General features: G+C 46.4%; 1 long non-coding RNA gene across 1 annotated transcript in view; it reads right to left on the reverse strand.

Moving 5' to 3' along the window:
• The window catches only part of LOC128572071 (uncharacterized), a 30520-nt gene extending 26459 nt beyond the window's left edge, over positions 1-4061 (reverse strand). Inside the window, exon 1 of the long non-coding RNA XR_008376035.1 lies at positions 3999-4061. This is a non-coding gene — a long non-coding RNA (uncharacterized LOC128572071). The remainder of the gene's footprint in view (positions 1-3998) is intronic.
• Positions 4062-6000: the final 1939 nt, after the last annotated feature.

Genomic DNA, 6000 nt, shown 5'->3' on the forward strand with positions numbered 1-6000 from the left:
TCTTGGTGGGGTTTTTATGGCTTTTATTGTTGTTTGATTAATGTAAGACAAAATTAAACCCTACAGTTACACATGGTGCATCAGCTAAGAGAAGGCCAACTGTACTTCCTACTTCGGTGCACAGAAACTATCTGTGGTTGCTTGATCTTCGGGGGAGGGCAGAGCAGCTAAAAGTGAAACTGGGAGGTGCAGAAAATCTAGTGACCCAAATGCAAGCTAGAGAATTATTCCTGATCACACATCTTATTTGAAGCCAAAACACTTTTTCCTGGGTTGGATTTTTTGAGTTGCCTTGTTCCTCCTTGGGGACGGTCACGGCCACCAGCCTCGGTACCTCACACACAGGTACCCGGAGTCGGGTGAGCACCGGCGGTGGCTGGCGGGACCCCAAGACAACAGACGGTGTCTGCCTCGCCTCCCTGGCAGCTTTCTGCAGCCCCGGCTTTACAGAGGCCTCTGCAGAGTGCGCCTTTGTGCTATTCACAGAAGAGCACACCCCATTTATACAGCCGCGCGGTGAACCTGAAGGGTATAATAGCCACTCTGTGCTATAAAGCTCCTCTGCTGACAGAGCCGGATAAAGTGGGTTATTTGATTTTGTCCTCCTTCTTGTGATGGTGGTAGCAGTTTTTGGCCATGCGCACGATGACAACAATGAGCACTTTATGGCACGATGACCTCCAGGGAAACCAGAGATACTCGGGTTTTGCTTTTGTTCACACGTCTAATTACCAGCCCCTCATTATCCTCCCACTCCGTCATGTAAACTTCAGTTCACCTTTACCTTGAAGTGGGTGGACCTTCAGCTTGCCGCCATGAGAGTAACGCAACCCCTAGTAGCAATGACCACGCACAACAATGTGAGGGAAGGGTCATGTGTGTGTTCCCAGACCCAGCACGGTAATAGTTGGAGCTCGATAACAAACGTGGATGAGGGAGAGTGAGGGGCCCACCTGCTTGGATTCTACAGGGCCTGGGCTGATGCTTATTAACTGGGACAAGCCTCAATGTTTGAGTTTCTGATTCCTCTTTCTGTACAATCAGGGGAGGATTCTAGACCTACCATAGGACAAGTTAGAAGAAAAAATGAATCAGGACTATGAAACCATTTTATAAGCTGCAAAATGCTACACACAGGCTCATTCCTTATCTACAGTTTTGAAAGCAGTTTATACAGATTAAAGCAAATTCCAGAACTAATAACAAAATAAAATTGTGCTAAAGCTCCAAAACTTAGGAATAAAAAAGAATACAACCAATAAATCTACAAATTGGAATGCTTCTGGCCTTCCACAGTCTTACGTTTTATAAAATTCTCAGTTATTTAAGGCTCCTGTCTTGTCAAAGCCGTTACATCCACTTCATTCTTTTAATTTGCAAAGTAATGGTGAAAATATCCCTGGAGATTCACAGGGACGAGAACCTTCTAATGGAAGTCATTTAGGGAGCTGACTATTGTTTTATTGGTAATGGGAAACACACCACTGACAGGCGGAGATGTATTTTGGAGGAAACTGCATAAACTTTTCACAAAATCAGCCCATACAAAGACAGTGGAACTAACAGAAATTCCTAAAGTAACTTGAGAGGCTCCGTTACTTCCTTTTGCTCTAGGATGGAAGTCAGATTTACTGAGGTGTCCTTTTTGATAAACGATTTTGATAAACGTGCACCATGGCAGAACAAACACCAGAGTGCAAAGAACGTCCCCACTGCTTCCACCTGCACCCCTTCATCAGTCGTCCCCCAATTCTCCTGCACATCTTCAACTACCCAGTGCCTGGGGTTGGCCGGTCTGTTTCATGTCCCTGAACACATAGTTTCACATACATGGAGTTGTGGAGTGTGGCCTTTCGAGTTTGGCTTCTTTCCCTTCGGGTGACCCATTTGAGACTCATCCATGTGCTGCAGGTGTCAGAAGTTCATTCCTTTCGTTTCTGAATAGTATCCCCTTGTACAAGCATTCCACATCTTACCTGGGCGCTGACCCCTACTTGGTCAGCAGTTATGAATAAAGCAACCTGCACATTCATGTAAGCCTGGTCCCTTCTTGCTCAAAGGGTGAGTCCTGCTGAGTGATTCTGCCCTTCACACTTGAAGTGGACAGGTGCGGACGCTGTGTTTCCATCTCTCTTAGGTAAACGCCCAGAAGTGGGAGTGCAGGTCACATGACAAGTGAAATTGTTTTCTGCGGTAACTGTGCCACTCGGCATTCCCGCCACGGCACGTGAGAGCTCAGGTGGCTCCCCACGTGGGCTGGCTTATGACTGGTTTTCAGTGGGGTTTTGCCAGCAACCTGAATGGGTGTGTGCTGGTCTCTCCCTGAGATTTTCATTTCCACTTTCCTAGTGACTAACCGTGTCCAGCACCCTTTCGTGTGCTAATTTGCCACCTGCCTGCTGGTCCTGGGAAGGTTCTTCCAAACCCTATGGTGTGCATTTTATCGGGGTCTTTCCCTTCTCCCTGAGCTGTAAGGGCTTTCTATGATACCTCAGGACCAGCCTCTCATCACTCAAGTGTTCTGAAAATATTTTCTTCCAGTCTATGGCTTGTCTTTTCATTTCTTATTTTTATGACACCTAATTTATCAATTCGTATATTTTAACACACACTTGTAGAGAATGTTTTAGTGCTTCAATTAATTAGAAAGACTCATTCACCTATTAGAAAATCCTCCTCAACGGGGCAAAACAGTTCATGGGAACTCCTTAACACAATGTCCTTCCTTCCTTTCAATGCACCTGTCCAATTCCAACGCTGCCCATATCCAAGCGTGCCCTGTTGGGGCCCCTGTTGGACCACTGGGGCCTTCGGGCACAGCTCTGATAGGCTGGGTGAGGCCAATGCTCACCTGTTGATTACATCAAGTGTCAGAATTTGATGAATTTGAGAGTAAAATGATTATATATTATTTAGATTTTCTGCCTTCCTCGGTTCCTGACTGAGAACTTTGAAAAAAAAAATATTGATTATGAGAGTTTTAAAAAATTCTATGAACGACCCATAAACTTACTTTAAAACCAGTTAACGATGGACATATACAAATAGTTAACATGTAAGTGTTTCTTTTTGTTTTCTTGCTCTTTACAAGGTTCTCCTTCCTTAAAGTATTTCTATCCTCCCTGAAACATAAATGGGTCCCAATTTTATGTTAAACCTTCTTGGGTTTCCTCCTTACCCTCACTGGCCTGGCCACTGCCTCCGATTGTGGAATTCTCTGGAACTGTGTGGCGGGAGGAGCTCTTGGCCTGCAGCCTGCAGGGCCCTCCCTGAGCAGTGACTCAGCATTTCCTGGGCTCTCCAACGTGCCTTTCAGTCGACCAGTGATTTTTCAGCCAGTGCACAAGTGGATCTCAGGTGTGCCAAGAAAATTTTTAAAGATCATTAAATTATTTTTGTAAGAAGCTCAAAGCACAGTAAGTATATGTACCACAAGTATATTCTTTTTCTTTACTCTTTTTTTGATGAACTTAATTTAAATCTGCTGGGGAAGTTTATCTATAGGTTCGAGTGTGCCGTGCAATAGAAAAGGTTGGAGAACCCTGAGGTTGACTCTTGTCTGACTACTCAGAAACACCAGTTTCTCTTTCCATCCATTTTGCATGCATTTTCGGTTCCTGCACCACCCTTCCTCCATGCGGGGTCCTCAGGCTGGGCTCCCACTGTGCTCTCTTCTTGGCTCACGGAGCAGGTGGGTCCTTACACCTCTCCGGGTGAGGCTGCTGTGAGTGTTCACCATCTCAGCTTCTTGGTCCTCCAGGCTGTCTGGGCTCAGGCAGAACTGTCCCTCTGGTCTCATGTCTTGGCAGTTCATCTGCTCTCTCCGATCAAACAGCAAATGCTATAGAAAGTCCACTTCCATCTCCCTTTATCCCACCCACTCACTGCTGTTCAGCAGAGGACCCAAAGGGAAACCCCTGGTCCCAGACAAAAACCAACCCTGGATGCCTTTTCCACCATGTGTGACAGTTAACTGACTGTCGGAGACTCAGACTTACCTGTACAAGGAAGGGTGACTGAGGCCGCTGCATGTCCCCAGTGTCACTGGCCCAGCCTGATCTGGCCAGATTAGCAAGCTTGATTCTGCCACCTGATGCTTGGCAAGACCTGGCCCAGCCACTCTGATGGGAGGGGGGTGGGGACAATGTTCAGAATGATTGACCAGAACGGTTTTGAAATCTCTAGACCAAGGACCATTAATCTGAAAATGGCTCTGAGTCTATTTGATTTCGATAGAAAGAAAAGACTCTTTATGAAATGGAGAGTGACAGCCAAGTTCCGAGATAACAGACTGGCAATGACAAGACTCTACTTTTTAAACCAAACAACAAAAAACCTTCTCTGGCTGTATCTGGGCATCTCACCCAGGTGATTTTTAAGACTATCATGAGAGCAGCTCACAGGCTGCTTCCCTCCTAGCCCTTCCGCCATCAGAACCACACGGACTTTAGACTGACTCCTGGAAGGCCAGAGGGCAGCCACGGAGCAGAAGAGAGGGGTTCTGTGTACAGACAGGGGGGACGTGCAGCAGGGGAGAGGGGTACGGGGCAGAGGTCAAAGGTGGCCGTGAGCAGAAGAGGGCTGCTGTGTGTAGACTGGTAGGAGAGTCGTGGAGCAGGGGAAGGGTGCTGGGGGCAGCCCGGAGGGGGGGCTGTGCAGCGGGGGAGGGGGTGGGTTCAGGCACACCTGCTCCAGGCACCCTCTTCGTGGACAGGAAACATGAACGAAGGCAAAGAGTGTTGAGTGAGACAGGACGATACATCCATCTTAGAGAGAAAGGAATCTGGGTGTGTGATTGTGTGCACACATGCGCACCTGTGTGTGTCAGCCCTGGAGGGTGACAACATTAGAAGGACGTAGGACAAGGTCACAAGAGAACTCTCCTTTGAATCACCTTAAGCAGGCAGAGGAATTAGGACTGATTTATGAATGTATTTCCACAATTTACTTGAAATTTTGTAATGTCTGTGCAGCCTGGCAAGGAAAAAAAGGCCCAGTGCAGTGAAGGAGTGCTCCCGTCCCACTTTATTGTGAAATTATCCCGTGCTACCTGCTCTAATCCCCTGAAAACAAATTAAATCCTCACTAAGCTGACTTTAAATCAATAGTTTCATTTAAGAATAGTGTGACTTAATAAAAATAAAAAACTAACTGGTCCAGCCAATTTAAGAGGGAAATAAATCATTGCCCCAAGAAAAATAGCAGATTTGACTTGTATATGGGCCCAGCTCTGTTTAGGGGGAGCGTCTGCATCTAAATTAACTCTGGCCAGGGACAGAGCTCATCGACCCCATTCTGAAACCTGCTTCACCGTGCACACCCCAAAAACAAGTAGGCCGCCACTCCCCAAACAGGAACAGCGTCTCCGTGTAGACGTTGGACAAAAACAGTCGCTAAAAAACAAAAGATGACACTGCAGAACCACACTCAGCAGCCCCGAGCTGGCAGCCCCAAGGTAGCTGCCCCGAGCTGGCAGCCCCAGCTAGTGACCCCGAGCTAGCGGCCAGCACGCAGCTGGACTGAGAAACACATCTCTGATCATGGCAGAAGCTAAAAGCTTCTCAGGGCAGAGGTGCTGGTTAAGGAAATAGTTACCTCAATAAACCAGGACAAAGGTAAAATTAGGTGTGCATTACAAACATCATTGATTATAACAGGTGCACAATCTGTTTGAACTATTCCTTTAAAAAATCTATGGCTCAGCGGGTAGGGTGCTGGTCCCATATGCCGGAGGTGGTGGGTTCAAACCCAGCCCCGGCCAAAAAAAAAAAAAAAAAATCTAAGTATTGGGTAAACCCTTTTTCTTCAGGATACAAAACCCATGGTTGCCATATTATGGAAAGAAGTCATCTAGAAAAAAAGACAAAGAATTTACTGAAGAAGTCTTTGCAAATAGTTACAGAGAAAACTCTACAATCTCATAATTCTAAACTTAGCAGAGTACTTCATTATTAATCATATAAATTAGAAAAATGCTTCTGGACCCAATGCGTGCCTGCT

Source organism: Nycticebus coucang, chromosome 19, assembly GCF_027406575.1.
Source record: "Nycticebus coucang isolate mNycCou1 chromosome 19, mNycCou1.pri, whole genome shotgun sequence".
In the NCBI taxonomy this organism is placed as follows: Eukaryota; Metazoa; Chordata; class Mammalia; order Primates; family Lorisidae; genus Nycticebus; species Nycticebus coucang.